Source organism: Amblyraja radiata, chromosome 11, assembly GCF_010909765.2.
Source record: "Amblyraja radiata isolate CabotCenter1 chromosome 11, sAmbRad1.1.pri, whole genome shotgun sequence".
NCBI classification, from domain to species: domain Eukaryota; kingdom Metazoa; phylum Chordata; class Chondrichthyes; order Rajiformes; family Rajidae; genus Amblyraja; species Amblyraja radiata.
In genome coordinates, this window is record NC_045966.1 from 30038016 (window position 1) to 30056967 (window position 18952).

The 18952-nt window shown below is 42.0% G+C and overlaps 1 pseudogene; it reads right to left on the reverse strand.

Moving 5' to 3' along the window:
* Nucleotides 1-2035: 2035 nt before the first annotated feature.
* Nucleotides 2036-3998, reverse strand: LOC116978381 (annotated as a pseudogene).
* Between the last annotated feature and the right edge of the window lie 14954 nt (nt 3999-18952).

Genomic DNA, 18952 nt, shown 5'->3' on the forward strand with positions numbered 1-18952 from the left:
GTCCTTTTATGAAATGTTTATGTAGCTGGAAATTACAGTAGAAAATCAAGGAGGAAACCTTTGACAAGCCATAGTTGAAATATTACAATCGTGACATGTGGGCCTTCTAATCGTTGGAAGAGATGCCAATGTTTTTTTCCGCCCTGAGTAGAGGGGTCTAAAATTAGAGAGTATGGATTTAAGGTGAGAGGGGGAATAATTAAAAGGAAGCTAAAGGGCTTTTTTGTTCCTTGCAGTGGATGGTGGGTATATCGAATGATTTGCCAGTGGACATGGTAGAGGCAGGCACAATTACAAAGTTTAACAATATTTAAAGAGGAAAGATTTAGATCGATATGGGACAAACACAAGCATATGTATGGAACTTGGGTAGGCAATTTGTTTATCATAGATGATTTAGGCTGAAGGGTCTTTTTTTGTGCTGTAAGTCTCTATGACTCTGGTGACTTACACTTCAAAATAATAGGGTTACATTTCAGCTGTCATAGTATTACAGGACCAAATGTTCCTGGCCATTTAGTTTAGTATAGTTTAGCGATACAGCATGGATACAGATCTTTTGGTCCACCGGGTCTGCTCCAATCAGCGATCTCCATTAACTAGCACAATCCCACTGTTAGAAATATTTACCCAACAAACGACAGTCACAGCAATTGAGATGAATGTTTAATACATGAGAGAGGTTCGCACAGGGTACAGGAGTCTGAATGAGTTTCTCTGCAGCAGCAGCGCCGCAGCAGCGCCCCACTCATTCCTTTATACAATGGAGTAAACAAGGACATATTGACGTATTAATCTCATCACGCAGGTATCGACCACAACTTAATCTCATCACGCAGGACCACAACTTAATCTCACCACGCAGGTATGCAACGTACAAACCAATAGTCAGCACATAATAGCAGTGAGCAAAGTCTACAAGCAAGCATCTGCTTGCCCATACATTATTCTTAAAGGTACAGTTCCCGATAACTATAGAAATGAATTTTTATATCATTATCCTCCTGTTTATACAATTATCCAACAATTTATTAACAATTTCCAAAAATTCCCCTGTCCCGAATGCCTCCCCGGTTCTATCACAACATTGCACTTTCTCTTGACTTTATTCAATCTGTTCATCTGCGGGGGTCCGTTCAGGCCATGAAGGTATCCCTTAGGTCAATGTCCACTTCTTCTTCCTCAATCCACTTCTGAGGAACCAACTCGTACACCATCTGCATTTTCTTTGTAAGGGCTGTTTCTATTAGTCTTTGAGACAACCCTCGAACACAGGGAATCATACAGCATCCCAATCTGGCTAACATTCCTACAATCACTATGAAGGATGTTAGTGCAGAGATGACAATATTTTTCAATTTCCTGAACCAGCTTTCTGCCTTTAGTTACATGCAATATGACACATCCCAATTGAATTGGCAACATAGACCAATGTATTAACGAAGCTCCAAATATCATCATTTTAAGGTACATATCAACAACACTTATACCCAGTTGCGAAGTCCTTAGGGACACTTCAGTGAGGATGCATTCAACAGCTTGTATTGCTTTCTCATTTATTCCAAGAATTGATTCTCAGTTATCCAATTTCATACATTAAAGTGTTCCTTCCCTTTAGACTTGGGTTAATAACCAGCATTTTATTCCGCATTTTTGTAGAATCTAAGTTACTTATGGATACCATTTTATTTTTTAATGACCCAGATAGTTTAGAGTAAACACAAGCATTTAATGTATTAATTTACCTATAAAGAACCAATGACGATAAAATGGTACTGCAAATTGCACAGATTTCCCATTTGTGACTCCTTTCCACCGGCTGCACTAAACAGAGTCTAGTGATCCAGAGCACAAACTATGTATTGAAAAAATTATTAGATGACAGCAAAATGTTCAAGGCTTGAAAATAAATTAACATTTCAAATTTAAAAAATATTATTTGCACTTCAACTAAAACCAATTGTACAACCAGAACAAGTGCAGGTTTTCCTGCAACAACGTACATTCAACTTGGCACAGTACAGACTACATTTAAGACATGAATGACAATGTACTGTGCAATGAAGCTACACATTAAATCACATGTAGTATTTGCAAGATACCGACATTGCACTTTTATTTTGCAAGGATGTAGCTGTACAGGCCAGTTTTTTTGTTTTATTCTTCCAAAAATATTCCTATGAAAAGTCTAAGTTGCAGAGTTCACACTGCCTTGGAATGATGGGGTTGTTGGATGATATCTGTTGCGCTTTGATTATGTTGTTGCTTTAGCAGCTTTAACAGATATAGGCAAGAACCCAATATCTCAAATTTCAGCATTATTAGGCACCCCTCCAGGGACAAACTTATTTGATTTTACACCTCCACAACCTCCATGTACAGCGACCACTTGGCTGTTCTGAAAGAATCCACCGCCCCCACAAATTGCACTTGGATGAGTTGGTGATGCCATTGGGGGTTGACCAGGATGAATGGGCTCAGCAATCTGTGCGGAGTGCACTCTCCTTGCCATGTTCTTTGCTCGCACAGCTTCGTTGATGCGATCCACTTCCTTTTGGAGCGTTTATGATCTCGATCTGCATTCTCCTTCGCTTCCTTCAATGCGGACTCCAAAGCCTTGACCCATTCAGCTGTGGCTCAGAGACGTTTCTCCAGTTTTGGAAGCTCACACCGAAGGTCTGCATTGTCTCGTACCAACTGCTTGTGAGCCTTGGTGAGCTGTTCAAGGTTGTTTTCAAGAAAGGAGATCTTTTGCTTCTGTGCTGCGCTCCCACCAGTATTGTCAGAATCCAATTCAGCACTCTTTTTGACTCTCGTGGCCAAGTCTTGAACAAAAAGCTTCCTAAGATTATGGAGTGTCTGGAGCTCTTTTGCCACAGTCTCTTCAAGTCCTTTGAGGTCCTGCCTAGCTTGCTCTCGCCAATCTTGCATAATGGTTAATTCATGTAATTTACGACTTTTCTCCTGATCCACACCTTTTAGCTTTTAATGCTCTACTTGTAGCCGTTCCTGCTCCAGCATCATTTTCTGATTTTGATCTTGAAGTTCAGTGATGAGTTTCTCCTTCTTTTCAATCTCATCCCGTAAACTGCTGACCTGTTTTTGGTGAGTCTCACGGTGGCTCTGCATTTGCTGCTCTACAGCTTGTTTCACTTCATTTGCAGTCTGTACTTAGTTTGTGCTCCTTTTCCATTTCATGTACTTTTTCTTGCGCTTGAAGCTTCACCAAATCTTCATTCAATGAATCAACAGACTCTTCTAGATGCCTCTTGTTGTGCTCAACATTTTGCAAGTATTCAGTGAGCGACTTGATCTTTGCCTCATGCTGGGAGATACAAAGTTGACAAGCTGCCAGTTCCCTTTCATTCGCTTCTAATTTCTGGTTACTCTCGACTTGCGTACTCTCCAACTGCTTGCAGCGTTTGACCATGGTCTTCACTTCAGATTTCATTTTACTAATGTACAGTCGTGCCACTGTTTTTGCCGTTTAATAATTCTATTTTTAGTTGTTGGACGAATGGTCCGTCATCCACCCACTGGACGGGCGCCACTATCCCACTATTTGCCTCGATTACTTGTCTCAATCTGACAAAATAGTGGCGCACGTCCTCGTCCTTTGTCTGCACACACTCTCTTATTTTATTATAGTCAACCATTTCTCGGTAATGCTCCCTTATACGCCCTTCCATAGCCACCCTTCTTTGTTGGTAAACATTATCATTATTAACAAGTTCCCATTCAAAATGCAATCCTGCCTCGTTATGGGAGTTCCAATCCCCTTCTATCAAACACCAATCAAAACCGAACATACTTCGCAAGGCTTGTTCATATTCAACACTGTTTAACCAATAAAACACGACAAGGCTTCCAAAATCCCGTTGCCACTTTGTGAAACTCTCTTTCGGGTGTGTTATCCCTTCTACTGCATTCTTAACATCGTTGAGTATCCACGTCCGATATACATATACCGGCTGGGGTGCTCCTCCTGGATTAGGCATGGCTATCATTGGCAGGATATTTCCCTCCCCTTTGCCCACTTAGTTAAAGGTGGGCGAGGTGGGCTCATTAGGGCCCCCATTCCCTCTGTTATTTGTTCCATAAATGGCCTCAATGGTTTAAAATGTGTTCCTGACCTGGTGACGCTCGGATTTTGTAAACCTGATATGAGTCCGTGAACTCGGGCCGTCGCGGTCCGAGCTTCGCTCCTTTCTCCCGGTGGCAAGGCCACTTCACCTTCCTGAAAATAGGGAGGGGGGGGGGGCACTCGCCGTCCTGGGGTTCGCCGGCAAAGGCGCCAACGCATTTTGAGGCGGCGATCGATAGAAGACCTCGTTGTCTCCTTTCTGTAGCTACGCCATCGTCTGTTCTTCTTTTTTCTTTTTCTCCTCCTGCCAGTCCTTCCGTGCTTTGGTTACTCCGAGCCAAATTCGTGCCTGTTGGTAGCCTAATTTATCTTTGTTTATACATCATTTTATATTGCGGACATTAGTTTAGAACAATCGTCCACCATTAATTTACCACTAAACCCGTAGTCCCTTTTCCACCTACGCAGGTGTTTACAATTTTTTTTGCCATCTATAAACATGCATTTTTCATCGCCTTCGTAATTTTTTGAGTTGATGTCTTTAAGTAAAAAAACAGTTACAGTAACTGAAAATTACTCAAAAAATGAAGAAATAAATGAGAAACAAAGTGAAACAATTAATCAAAAGCTATATTCCCCTTTGCCTCCTAGTCCTCTGTCCTTTAATCCTCATTGAAGTCAGTAGGGTCTTAGATGCAGCACCAGTTTAGACCTGGTCATAGAATTATAGGCTCATGCATCATGGAGTCAGACCCTTCCCACCTACTGAGTCCATACCAACCATCAAATTCTCATTTACACCAATCCTACACTCTAAATCCAATCATATCCCATCAATTCTCTCGCAATTTTTACCAGTCACCTACATATCGGGGACAATTTAAAGTTGCCCATTAAACTACCAAACAGCATGTTTTTGGGATGTGGGAGGAAACTGGAGCATCTGGAGGAATCATCACCGATCACTCGAACAAACACTCAAAGGCAAGGATCTGTTTGTCCTCCTGGTCGTCCTCTTCTTCTTGGGCCCTTGCATCATCAGAAATCTCCCCCTCATCCTATCCGCAATGGGTGACCCTGCTGGGAGCATAGTTCCAGACAGTTTAGTTCTCAGAATGTTCGGAACAGAATCTTAGATCTAGTTTCTCCACCACAACAAGATGGTGACCATCAGAAATGCATGGAGTCACATGGAGAATGTGCAAACTCTCCACAGAAAGCACAGGAGGTCAGGAGTAAATCTGGATTGCTGGAGATGTGAGGGAGAAGCTCCACAAGCTGGGCCTAAGAGGTGATTCTTATCCCAATGCTGGGAAATCCTAGCAAAATTGGGCTCAACACAGAACTCCAAGTGGAGCTTAGTAGAAGAGCAAGCTGATAAACTTGGCCATATACACATGGATTGTCAAATAGATGAGCCAAGAAAAATATACGATAAGTAGTTTATGGAACTGATACTTTGGATTAGATTAAGGTCTTCTGCATTTGCACTTTTCGTGAAATTGCAACGGGTTTGTCATCCAAACAAATTGACAGATTTTAGTTTGTTTTAGCTACTATTGTACTGTGAATATTTAATTGCTGTTGCTTAGATATTTGAACAAAATTGTTTTGCAGGAATTGTGTGATTGAAAAGTATACATCCATTGAGCATCCATTGTGATTGCAACATGATCTGGGTCACATTGCACCAGCCAAGTAATGCAACTGGGCATTTCCTGGCCAAGCAATGTCATTTGCCTCACATGACTTCTTGCCGCATGTTGACAGGGACATTTGTTCATCTTGTCCCAGAACAGCTGCCAGTGATGGTGTGCTGGGCTGAAAGTGCACTGAGGTAGCACTATACTTAGCTTATATCCTTCGGCTTCCATTTCTCCCTCCCTATGGAAATGGATTATTCCACTCATCCTTCAACAATCCTACAACCTTGGATTACCTTCATTCCTTGAGGCCAAGTTTACCCTCCCTCCAAGGTTCTCACAAGGTCCTGTCCTTCCAAAGATGATGGCTCTTGAATAGCTATGGCATGGTTAATAACTGAAGGATAATTAATACAGGTTGTTTGGTTTTAATGAAGTATTTCATATTATTTCACGATTAATCCCGCAGCCTTTGGATTTTGGATGAAAGAACTGGTTTGGGATTTTAAATGAACCTAGCATGAACAATGCATTCTATGTATTGGTTGAATTTTTGGAAAGTTGGGTCATTTTACTCCCCTACTAGAAATGAATAATAAGGTGTACATTGTATTTACTGCCAGTAGTTGCACACCATGAACTAAATGTGAATATATGTTTTCCAGACGTAAGGGAATGCAGGAAATGTATTGGGACAACAACGTGAATAGTTTAATATTCCCAAGCCAACATGAATAGCTCAGGGACAACCATAGAATTACAGCATTTTTCATATGGATAGAAATGAAATGAACTTACTTCTTAATGCTTCTTCTTAGGCAGTCTCTTGGGTGAAGCATCTGTTTCTTTCTCGCACTTATGTGAGTTCTGAGGTTGCTGATAAGGCTGATATGGGATCTCCAGACCCTGACAATGGTGAGCAGAGGGTGGTTGTGTGGATAATATGGAAGGTGGTGGATTACATTAGTGGTTTTCACTGGGCTCCAGTTTCTTCTCATGAAGAAACCTAAAGTTCTCAGTTTCCTTTTTACAAGGTCATGGGACATGAATTTCTATAAGTCAGCGAGACTGTCATATTTTCCAAGAATGTTTTGAGAGCATTCTTGAATGGTTTCCTCTGTCCAGCTGAAGATTGTGATAGAGTTTGAGTAGAGAACCCGATTTGAGACCCTGGCATGTGAACAATGTGTCCATTCATTGCAGGTGGCACCACAATTCTGGGAACATTGTCCTAGAAGAAAACAATAATGTCCCTTGTCTTGCCAATGTATTTTGTAGAGGAAACATTAATGGTATAATTTCAGAGCCACAAGGTGCCTACTGTAGATAGTCATGGCTCAGAAGAATCCAAGAGAGTAGGGATCAATGCTGCTTTGTACACCGTGAGCATTTTGCTGGGTCTTCAAAAATTCTTCTCTCCTGTTGGCTCACCGCTGTGCCAGCTCACCAAAGATGATTTATCAATGTCTTCCATCACTGAGATATGGGCCCGATATGTGGAATGTGGCCCACATTTTCCAGGATCTCATCATGTGCTTTTATTTTCAGAGGGTGCTGTTGTGCAACAGAGCCAGGTTGGTATGGGTTTTAGCACCTTTCATTACCATTTATCCTCGTATATATTTTTTTTAATTGAGTGAATCTTGATATCCTTTACAAATTATTTTCCATATTGTATTCTTCCTCACCATTCCCTTTCATTACTTCAATTCTTTGTCCCCGTATCTACAGTTTTGAACTTTTGCAACTGCAGTACTATTGATTTTATAATTCAGCAGGTTATTTTGAATGACTGGTGACCTGGAAATTGAAATTTAAAAAATACCATAGCTGCCTGAAAGCAGCAAAAAAATTGAAATTACTCAAAGCACTTAGCGTATCTGTGTAGAGATGGTCTCCTAAGACTCAGCGGCACAGTGTTGCAGCAGTAGAGTTGCTGCCTTACAGTACCAGAGACCCAGGTTTGATCCTGACTACAGGTGCTGTCTGGACAAAGTTTGTACATTCTCCCTGTGAGCACATGGCTCTTCTCTGGATGCTCCAGTTTCCTCCTGCATTCCTACAACTTGCAGGTTTGTAAATTAATTGGCTTCTGTAAATCTAGTGTACGAGTGATCACTGGTCAGCAGGGCCTGTTTCCATGCTGTATATCTAAACTAAACTAAACCATTTAATAGAATGCTAGTGATCAAATGCATCAAGATGGTTAAGGTGATGTGTACGATATGATATATTGATGAAAAGAACCAGGATCCCTTCAAGGTGGGTATGCCTCAATGAGAAGTATCAGTGAAATCGGTGATAAATTTGTGGTTATATTTCAAGGCCGAGTAATCCAAAAACCTGATTAACAATCGAGAGAGTGTTAAAATTCCACCATGAGGATGGGGACTTTAAATTTGGTTAAGAAACTGTAAGGAAAAAAAATGCATTTACTAGTAATGATGATCATTGCTGAATTAATATTTTAAAAAAGTATTCAGGGGTGAAAATCTGCTTACCCGGTGTGGCCTGTTTGTGACTCCCTATCCACCAATGCGGTTGTTCCTTACATATTCTTGGAACTGGTCTAATGAACTATTCAATTGTACCATATCTGAATCAGGATGAAGAAGAGCCCCATCCTGAAACATCGTCTATTCATTCCTCCACAGATACCGCATGATCCGCTGTGTTATTCTAGCATTTTTGTTTTGGTAAAGCTTTCAGCATCTGCAGTTCTTTTTGTCTCCTGTGTACCATACAGTATCAACTCTGTTTGAGCAGATTAAGAATAAAAGCACATCAGCTAAATATTCTTGACCTGGGCACTGAATTCATGCATGGTAAATTGCTCCCAACCCAGTAAACAGAATGTTTTTCTCACTAACATCTTGGTGCTTATACCCAAACTGGAAGACCTGCTCCATGGACCACTCAACTATCTAATATCGTCACAGAATCTTAACCTGTGTAGGCTTGATTATACTCATGTAGAATATGGTTTGGCTAGATAACACGCAAATATATTTTTTCATGTGATGACAATAACCAATACCAATACACCTTACATGCCAGGTTCCTCCATCACCATCCTCAAATACATCATGTCCCAAAAGACGAGGAGGCACAGTGGGATGGAGTAGCCCAGTACTACCATGCGATCAAGTCAAACACTGATAATCCTTCTGATAAGCACCTACTTTCCTGCTACAGCTGGTAAATGTTGAGCAACAGTTCAAGAAACTGTTTAAGAAGGAACTGCAGATGCTGGAAATTTGAAGGTAGACAAAAATGCTGGAGAAATTCAGCAGGTGATCAGCATCTATGGAATTGAAGGAAAAAGGCAACGTTTTGGGCCGAAACCATGCAGCTACCCGACAATGCAGATAAATACCCATTTATCAATTCATAAAAAAACAGGATACCCAAACCTAATTATCTTCAATCTACTTTTGGTAATCAAGTGAAGGAAGGTGCAGTTGACAGTGATATCATGTGGCACTTACTCATCAATAACCTGTTCACCGATGTCCAGTTTGGGTTTTGTTGGGTCACTCAACTCCAGAACTTAACAGAGTTTTGTCCAAACTATGGACCAAATAACTGAATTCCAGCAGCAGGAAGATAATGACTGAACTTGACACCAAGGTAATGTTTGACAGGAGGTTGACATCTAAGCGAGGATGGAAGTGTGGCTGTGCTGCATGAGTCAATAGCATCAGGACAGACCCTCAATGGTTGGGGACATAGCTCACTGATGACTGTGTTGGTTAGAGGTCAACCATTCCAGAAGATCCACTGGCTCAAGCAACTAGGCTCAACCATTTTCATCTGTTTCATCAATGACCTTTCTTCCATCTTCAGGTCAAGTGAAGATGTTCACTGATGATTGCACAATGTTTAAATCCACTCAAAACTCTACAGAAAATGAGGCAGTCCCAGCAAGATCTAAACATCGTTCCGGTTTGGGCTAATAATGGCGTGTGACATTTGTTCAACAAAAGTGCCAGGCACTGATCATCTATAACAAAAGTGTATTTAACCACAATTTACTTTGTCAAGTTTCAGTTCTCATCGTCATCTGACTTTTAACCTGAAGATCAGAAGCTGGGTACCTTGTATTAATGAAGCACTTTCTAACATCATAGAGTTTTCTCACCGTCTATAAGACAGAGGTGAGGAGTGGGCCAAACATGGGCATGTGGGACTAGTGTGGATGGGGGTATCTTGGTCAGGAGGGCCTGTTTCCAAGCTGCATGGCTCTGTGACTCTATGATAAGCAAAGTAGAAGAAATGTCAGATGCAGGAGGGATTTGAAGCAATGTTAACCAGAAAATGAAAATAAAAAATAGAACGGTAATCAAGAAACCTAATTCAAGGAAAATGTTTCTGTGACAATGTGGAAACTAAGATTCTAATGATGAAGAACTTCCTGTAGTTTCCGAAGTCTGATTTACATTTGGCAGCTAAATGTTAAACAGACACGCTGATACAATTTAGAGAGACACAAGGAACTCAGATGCTGGAATCTAGAGTAAATCATGAGTAAAATACAAAGTACTGTTGTGACTCAACAGCTCAAGCAGCATCTCTAGAGGACATGAATAGGCAACGTTTCAGGTTGAGGCCCTTCTTCAGTCTGAAGAAGGATCCCAACCTGAAATGTCACCGATCCACGTCCTTGAAATGCTGCCTGACCTGATACAATTTGCTTGAATGAAATCTGAACTTCAGGAAGTGGTGGATTTCAGTGGGGTGTCGGGATCATAGCAACCCAAATTTCATTTTTGTCATCACAGAGGAAGTCTTCTGTTGACTGAGATATATGTATGTAATGCAACACACCTTTGGCAAGCCTCCTTGGCTACCTGGCTGGTGCCTATCAAATGGTTGTCTATCAAATGGTGCCTATCAAATGGGATCAAAAATACATGCTCAATGTGACAATATCTGTTGTGGTTGTATGACCTTATTTGCACTGCCATTTGAACTTCCTAATTTGTTCTTTCAGGGCATTTTTTAAGGCAATTTTTAAAGTGTGTAACACTCGTCCCCATGCAGTGCTTGGTAAGTCTGTATTGAGGCATCAAAGAGAGTGGATGATTGTAATCTGAAGCCATTATCACATCTCTCTTGGGATCTTGCAAAAAACAACAGAAATGTAATTTGGACATACTTTCCACAAATGAAATTTTACAGTTGATAACTACTTGTGGGATTGAGTGGTGCCTCCATTGCCACACCTATGCCCCCTCTACCTGTGGGCAGTTAGTAGTGGCCCAATCTCAAGCTCTCATGCTTTCTATCTTGTCTTACTGAAGGCACAGTTGTTTTTATTGTATACTTATTCCAAGATGGGAAAAAAATCAAAGAATAGATAGTATAGTTTTAAGGTGAGATGAGCAAAGTTCAAATGAAATGAGAAACTTTTTACAGGGTGGTGTGCGCTTGGAATGTGCAGCCAGGGGTGGTGGTTGAGGCAGATATGATAGTGGCATTTAAGAGTCTTTTGGACATGAAAATTGGTAAGCAGGGAATAGGGGTATGTGCAAGCAGATAAGAGTTACATAGAAACATAGAAACATAGAAATTAGGTGCAGGAATAGGCCATTCGGCCCTTCGAGCCTGCACCGCCATTCAATATGATCATGGCTGATCATCCAACTCAGTATCCCGTACCTGCCTTCTCTCCATACCCTCTGATCCCCTTAGCCACAAGGGCCACATCTAACTCCCTCTTAAATATAGCCAATGAACTGGCCTCGACTACCCTCTGTGGCAGGGAGTTCCAGAGATTCACCACTCTCTGTGTGAAAAAAGTTCTTCTCATCTCGGTTTTAAAGGATTTCCCCCTTATCCTTAAGCTGTGACCCCTTGTCCTGGACTTCCCCAACATTGGGAGCAATCTTCCTGCATCTAGCCTGTCCAACCCCTTAAGAATTTTGTAAGTTTCTATAAGATCCCCTCTCAATCTCCTAAATTCTAGAGAGTATAAACCAAGTCTATCCAGTCTTTCTTCATAAGACAGTCCTGACATCCCAGGAATCAGTCTGGTGAACCTTCTCTGCACTCCCTCTATGGCAATAATGTCCTTCCTCAGATTTGGAGACCAAAACTGTACGCAATACTCCAGGTGTGGTCTCACCAAGACCCTGTACAACTGCAGTAGAACCTCCCTGCTCCTATACTCAAATCCTTTTGCTATGAAAGCTAACATTACCATTCGCTTTCTTCACTGCCTGCTGCACCTGCATGCCCACTTTCAATGACTGGTGTACCATGACACCCAGGTCTCGCTGCATCTCCCCTTTTCCTAGTCGGCCACCATTTAGATAATAGTCTGCTTTCCTGTTTTTGCCACCAAAATGGATAGCCTCACATTTATCCACATTATACTGCATCTGCCAAACATTTGCCCACTCACCCAGCCTATCCAAGTCACCTTGCAGTCTCCTAGCATCCTCCTCACAGCTAACACTGCCCCCCAGCTGAGTGTCATCCGCAAACTTGGAGATATTGCCTTAAATTCCCTCATCCAGATCATTAATATATATTGTAAATAGCTGGGGTCCCAGCACTGAGCCTTGCGGTACCCCACTAGTCACTGCCTGCCATTGTGAAAAGGACCCGTTTACTCCTACTCTTTGCTTCCTGTTTGCCAGCCAGTTCTCTATCCACATCAATACTGAACCCCCAATGCCGTGTGCTTTAAGTTTGTAAACTAATCTCTTATGTGGGACCTTGTCGAAAGCCTTCTGGAAGTCCAGATACACCACACCCACTGGTTCTCTCCTATCCACGCTACTAGTTACATCCTCGAAAAATTCTATAAGATTCGTCAGACATGATTTACCTTTTGTAAATCCATGCTGACTTTGTCCAATGATTTCACCACTTTCCAAATGTGCTGCTATCCCAGCTTTAATAACTGACTCTAGCAGTTTCCCCACTACCGATGTTAGACTAACTGGTCTGTAATTCCCCGTTTTCTCTCTCCCTCCCTTCTTAAAAAGTGGGGTTACGTTTGCTACCCGCCAATCCTCAGGAACTACTCCAGAATCTAAAGAGTTTTGAAAGATTATTACTAATGCATCCACTATTTCTGGAGCTACTTCCTTAAGTACTCTGGGATGCAGCCTATCTGGCCCTGGGGATTTATCGGCCTTTAATCCATTTAATTTACCCAACACCACTTCCCGGCTAACCTGGATTTCACTCAATTCCTCCAACTCCTTTGACCCGCGGTCCCCTGCTATTTCCGGCAGATTATTTATGTCTTCCTTAGTGAAGACGGAACCAAAGTAGTTATTCAATTGGTCCGCCATATCCTTGTTCCCCATGATCAACTCACCTGTTTCTGACTGCAAGGGACCTACATTTGTTTTAACTTGGAATCATGTGTGCACAGACATTGTGGGCCATAGGGCCTGTTCTTGTGATATACTTCTCTATGTCCTATATCTGTGCATAAAGAGCCAGAGTTCAAAACTCACCTTAAAATGAGTGACTAACAAGTTGAAATTGGCGCTTGGTCTTCCCAAGAATGTTGCATGCATACATCTTGATTTATACTGATGAAATGCAAAAAGTGAAAGGTGGAAGGTAACTTCCCATGCATTATCATTCACCTATGACCTACTCCCAAAACTAGTTGTTCACAGCAGTTCACATCCAGGCCAAGTAAATTCTTCAATAAGTCTAGCATGTTCCTTCTTCTCATCTGTATTATTATCACTGCATGTTCAAGGGACCTATTCTTCAAGTGATAATGTGACATTCAATTCAATTCATCCTTTTAAAGTTACATTTTCTATTCACTTTTGTAGCTTTAACTTCAATTTTTACTTTATCTCTGTCTCCTGTATTTTCATTATTCCTTTGGCTTTATATTATCTGCCACTCCTCATCAACCTTGACTGTTTTATTTGGTAAATGGATCTCTTGTCCCTTGGGTCTTATAGAATGCTATTGATGATCATCCAAAGAACTAAGACTGTCAGGAACAGTCGATGTAACTTTAAAAGAATCAGAGCTCTAGTCTAATGAATCAGTTCAAAAATACAACTAAAGTAGGACCATTCCGTCTAATTAAGTGGACTTTTGGCTAGCTAAAAAACTTTTAAGAACATTAACATGGAATTCCAGCAATTTACTTAGCTACAATCTAGAAACAAGTACCAGCAGATGCTAGTTTACAAACAAAAAAAGACACAAAGTGCTGACGTAACACAGCGGGTCAGGCAGCATCTCTGGAGATTGTGGATAGGTTGGGACCTTCATTAGACCCTGAAAAAAGATCTATATTGGATATTGAAAAGCAAAGGCTTTATACCAACACTGTAACATCTAGAATTTTCTGGGGATACAGATTTGGTTATTCTTTAATGATGTTGAAATAAATATAAAGAAATCATGCAAATTATATTGTGAGGTGACCATTGTTGTGAAAGAAATAGTTCTGCTAGGTGGATTTAGATAGGTGGATTTAGATAGGTGGATAAAAGGTTTAGTATGTCCTCTTTTTAATGTCCAATGTGAAACTAATTATTCCTGCTTGGATAAGAACCTGACACATTGGATGCCTATTGGTATCTCCCCAAAAGGCTTCTGTCAAAAGTAGCTTGTGTTGGTAAATGGATTACACTATTTTGTATCTACAATCTGCCCTTAGTTAATTTCTCTCGATGTGCATTAAATGGAGTTTGAATGGTTGTAATCTAAAGGAATAGCTGCTTTATGTTCTTCGTCTGAAGAAGAATTAGGGAAAATAAAGCAGTTTTATTAGTTCAAAAATTAAAACAAAAACTACAGATCCTGGAAATCAGAAATTAAACCAGATAATATTGGGAGCCTTATCATATATCACATCCCTTATCATGTATCTATACACTGTAAATGCATTGATTGTAATCATGTATTGTCTTTCTGCTGACTGGTTAGCACACAACAAAAGCTTTTCACTGCACCTCGGTACATGTGACAATAAACTATACTGAACACTTAATAAATCAGACGGCACCTGTGGAGTTTTTGGGTTATCATCATGAAACATTAACTTTGTTTCTCTGACCAGAGATGTTGCCTGACTTGCCTGAGTCTTGGACATGTTCGAGCTGAATTTCCTCTTCCACCTGGACAGAAAGTTCCAACACTTCACACACCTCTAAGCAACTTCTCTCTATGTTATGATAAGAAGTATGAAAGGATGTGAACATAAAGGAATAGATGCATCTTCTTGTTCTGATTCTGAACCAGAATTACAGAAAATAAAACAGCTTTACTCATATGAAAATTATTATTTCCTTGCCTGAGTCCCACACGAACAGGCCCTTACCCTGGGATTTTTTAGCAGAGGATATGGATTCTCCTGCCAGCAGAGAGAGAGCCACTTGAATTGAATTGAATTGAATTGAATACCTTTATTGTCATTCAGACCTTACGGTCTGAACGAAATTTCGTGCCTGCAGTCATACATACAATCATACAATAATAAACAACAATAAACACAAATTAACACCACCACAGTGTATCCTCCAAGCACCTCCTCACTGTGGTGGAGGCAAAAATCTTAGGGTTACTGTCTCTTCCCTCCTCTTCTCCCTCTGCGCTGAGGCGATTCCCCACCGGGCGATGGCACAACAGTCCCGCGGCTCACCGAACCCCGCAAACGGGCCGGTTCAAACACCGCGGCCCGGGGGTGGTCAAAGCTGCCGCCCTCCAGTCCAGCACACGCAGCCGCTGGCCCGCGGCTGAACCCCGGACTCAGGTCACCGCCTCAGAACGCCGTCCCAGCCACCGGAGCACCATTCCAGCCCCGAGCCGGATCGCCCTCACGTGAGTACCGTTCTCCCTCGGGCTGGGCCACTCCGACGGGAGTGCCATTGCACCCTCGGGCTGGGCCACTCCAACGGGAGTGCCGCTCCTCCCTCGGGCTGGGCCACTCCGACGGGAGTGCCGTTCCACCCTCGGGCTGGGCCACTCCGACGGGAGTGCCGTTCCACCCTCCGGCTGGGCCACTCCGACGGGAGTGCCGTTCCACCCTCGGGCTGGGCCACTCCGACGGGAGTGCCGTTCTCCCTCGGGTTGGGCCACTCCGAAGGGAGTGCCGTTCTCCCTCGGGCTGGGCCACTCCGACGGGAGTGCCGCTCCTCCCTCGGGCTGGGCCACTCCGACGGGCCACAGCCCCTCACGGGAAAGTCTCTCAGCCCCTCGCCAGGCCGCTCTCACGAGAGCGCAGTTCCAGCCCCGGGCTGCGCCACCCTCACGGGAGCTCAGGGCGAGTCCTGTCAGCTGCCTCCAGAGTCCCGAGGTTGCCAGCTCCGCCATTAGGCCTCAGTGTAGACGGAGGCAGAGAAGGGGGATACGACAAAAAGGTCGTATTCCCCCGAAGGGAGAGACAGCAAGCCCCGTTTCACCCCCCACCCCCCCCCCACATAAACACGACCTAAAAACCAAAAACGTAACTAGACAAAACGAAAAAAATACAACACAAAAAAGTAAAAGACAAACGGACTGCAGGCGAGCCGCAGCCGTTCCCGGAGCCGCCACTTCCGGATCTGGAGTCTCTGGAGTTGTATTTCTGTTTTGTGCATATCAGTTAGCAAATTTCTAAGGGTAAACCATCTGATACAAACCAAATACAAGAAAGCGAATGGTATGTTAGCATTCATAGCAGAAGGATTTGAGTATAGGAGCAGGGAGGTTCTACTGATCTGTTGTACAGGGTCTTGGTGAGACCACACCTGGAGTATTGCGTACAGTTTTGGTCTCCTAATCTGAGGAAAGACATTCCTGCCATAGAGGGAGTACAGAGAAGGTTCACCAGACTGATTCCTGGGATGTCAGGACTTTCATATGAAGAAAGACTGGATAGACTCGGCTTGTACTCGCTAGAATTTAGAAGATTGAGGGGGGATCTTATAGAAACTTACAAAATTCTTAAGGGGTTGGACAGGCTAGATGCAGGAAGATTGTTCCCGATGTTGGGGTAGTCCAGAACAAGGGGTCACAGTTTAAGGATAAGGGGGAAATCTTTTAGGACTGAGATGAGAAAATCATTTTTCACACAGAGAGTGGTGAATCTCTGGAATTCTCTGCCACAGAAGGTAGTTGAGGCCAGTTAATTGGCTATATTTAAGAGGGAGTTTGATGTGGCCCTTGTGGCTAAAGGTATCAGGGGGTATGGACAGAAGGCAGGTACAGGATACTGAGTTGGATGATCAGCCATGATCATATTGAATGGCGGTGCAGGCTCGATGGGCCGAATGGCCTACTCCTGCACCTATTTTCTATGTTTCTATGTTTCTATGTTTCTAAATGATTCAGCTAAGATCATAAGATCATAAGATGATAATAGAATTAGGCCATCCGGCCCATCAAGTCTATTCTGCCATTCAATCATGGCTGATCTATTGCTCCCTCCTAACCCCATTCTCCTGCCTTCTCCCCATAACCTCTGACACCTGTACTAATCAAGAATCTATCTATCTCTGCCTTAAAAATATTCACTGACTTTGCCTCTGCAGCCTTCTGTGGCAAAGTATTCTACAGATTCACCACCCTCTGACAAAATACATTTCTCCTCATCTCCTTCCTAAAATAACGTCCTTTAGTTCTGAGGCTATGACTTCTAGTCCTAGACTAGTGGAAATAGTGGAAACATCCTCTCCACATCCACTCTATCCAAGCCTTTCACTATTCTGTACTTATCAATTAGGTTCTCCTCATTCTTCTAAACGCGAATATAGGCCCAGTGCCGACAAATGCTCAACATATGTTAACCTACTCATTCCTGGTTAAAGCAATCCTTTGTGAGAAGTACATTGTGCATTGTACCCTTTGGCAATGCCTGCACCTTCTGAGAATTATAGGCAGTGGATACGTTAATAGACAAGCAGCCAGACATCCATCAACCTGGAGACATCGGTTTGATCTCACCATGACAGCTCAGGAATTTAAAGTTGAGTAATTAAATAAATGTATTATTGGAAGCCATTGGATTGCCGCAAAACCCATCTGGTTCAAGAATGTCTTTCAGAGAAGCAAACTGTTCATCATTACCTGATCTGTCTGATGTATAGTTCCAGTATGGTGAGCTCCTAACCTCTCCAGCCCATGGGCAACTAGGGATGATATTGCTGATATTGCCAACATGGTCGATATACCATGAAACAATAAATAAAATAAAACAATCATTTTATTTTATGAAATAGAAGAATGCCCAAAATGCCACGGATACATCGTTCTTGTTTTATCCCAAAACATCTTCCCTACCATGAATAGCTTTAAAAAAAACTTTCAACATTTACTAAATGCTAGTATCGCTAATTATTTAGTTATTATTTCATGTTTGACTGTGATCCTGGATTGTACTGCAGTGTGGGGTTGTTATCTACTTCTGTACTGCACCATAAACAAGTGTATTTTGGCATTTTTAATGAACCCCCATTCCAATGGAAACTGCTGCATACAATTTGAAATTAAACAGATATTTGGAATGTTCAAAAGTGAAAATTAGTTAATTATTTCTTATATCATGACCAAAATTCATAGGATCATGCATTTCTTTCTTTAATTTACTCTTCGTGCCTTGTCTTCAATCTAAACTAAACCCAGAAAATGCTGGAAATACTCAGCCGGGTTAGGCTGCATCACTGGGAAGAGAAACAGAATCAACGTTTTAGGTTGAAGATCCTTTGTCACTTTTTCTATCTAAACATTCGATATTTTGACAGAAAATAATAAAAACATAGGTCAATATGGTTGATGCTTGCTCTGAATATTGATATTTAGGATCTGAATTTCATACAAGCAAAATGTTTTTTTGGAATCAATTTCCACTTAGTCACCAAGTGATGTATAAGAACATGGGAATCCTGGAAATAGGAGTATTAATTGGACTTCTGGCCCTTTGAGTCCGCTTCACCATTCGTTAGGTTGATGACTGATTTACCTCAGCACCATTTTCCAACACTATCCAATACCTCTTGATTCTGTTAATGTTCAGAAATCTATTCATATCTATTTGAAAAGGCATGAAGGGAGACAGTAAACAACAGCTCGAAGCACAATATGCAACGTGGCGTCTACCACGTAGAGTAAAACTCATCTCCCATTTAAATCAGCTTAATGGCTAGAACTTGATGTTACACAAATGGTTTCTGGCACCTGTCTGTGCTAGTTGGTTTAGACTGATTGTGCCCCCATCCTTTGTCAACTGAGGCTAGTATGGAAAAATAATTAG